Raw genomic sequence first — 1,411 nt, forward strand, 5'->3', positions numbered from 1 at the left:
TTAAAAATCAATGCTTATTTAAAAATAAAAAGGAAGACAGTAGTCAAGTGCATTTCTACAGCAATTGAGTTGGTGTATGTTAGTACTTCAAGTCTTTGCTGGGCAGAAATTTCTACATATGCACAGGCACACACACACACACACACACACATCTATATAGAAATAGTACAGCATTTATTGTTTTACTTTTCTTTTGTTAATTTTACAAGTAACATAAAAATATTTTTATACAACTTTTAAACAACATTGCTTTTTTTTGAGTCACCTTCTTACTGTTCTTCATTCTCTACATCAATCTTTAGTCCTCTTCCCAGATGAAATAACTGTAATTTTTCTGTTGTATATCTTTCTACACTTTTTTTCTGAGGATTTATATGCATTTATAGAAATGTAGATTATTTCAAGAGTTTTCCTGTAAAATTTAAATGGTGTGATATTATAAATTATTGTGCAATTTGGTTTTAGCACTTATTAGTGTATCTTAGATATTTTTCATGCCAATGTATACTGTTCTATCTTATTCCTTTAAATTTCTGCCTGATATTCAGTTGATATATTCATTAATCTAATGATTTTCCTTTACTAGATCTTTAGTTAGTTTTGATGTTTTTCTCTATTAGAAAATGTGGCAATTAAAACTATTATATAGGGTTCTTGTTGTGTCAAGTTCATATCAGAGTAAATGCATATGCATTGCTGTCGAGTCAGATCTGACTCATAGTGCCCTTTCCTTGGGTTTCCGAGGCGATATCACTATGAAAGTAGATTGTCCAACCTTCCTTCCAAGGAGTGACTGGTGGATTTGACCGCCAGCCATCTGGTTAGCAGTCAAATGCCTTAGGCACTACGCCACCAGAGCTCCCTCATATCAGAATAGTCTGTACTAATTAATTTTCCTACAGGCGGTCAACATAATTAAAGTTTCTTAATCTTAATGGAGAAAAATAATGCACATTACTACCTTATGTGAGATTTGCATTTCTGGAGAAACTAAACATATATTCAAGTATTTATTGAAAATTCTCATTTCCTACGCTAGTAATAGAGCTCTGGTGGTACAATTGTTAAAACATTTGATTATCAACCAAAAGGTCAGCGGTTCAAATCTATAAGCTACTCCAAGAGAGAAAGAAGAGGCACTCTGATTCACATCCTTAGAAACCAGATGAGGTTGCTATGAGTCAAAATTGACCCAATGGTATCAAGCTGATTTTGTGCTAGTAATTTCCCTTCTATATACTTTGTTCTGACTATCTTGTTTTGCATATTTTCTTAAGTTTATTATTGATATAAGTATTTCTTTGGCAGTTTAACATGATGAATATAATTCTTTGTCCTGTTTAATTTTTCAAATAATTGTAACTCAGTAGTAATTTGACTTCTGTATTTATTTAGAATTTTTTTTTTTTTT

This window comes from Orycteropus afer, unplaced genomic scaffold (assembly GCF_000298275.1).
Source record: "Orycteropus afer afer isolate SDZICR_OR568_19922 unplaced genomic scaffold, OryAfe1.0 scaffold00391, whole genome shotgun sequence".
In the NCBI taxonomy this organism is placed as follows: domain Eukaryota; kingdom Metazoa; phylum Chordata; class Mammalia; order Tubulidentata; family Orycteropodidae; genus Orycteropus; species Orycteropus afer.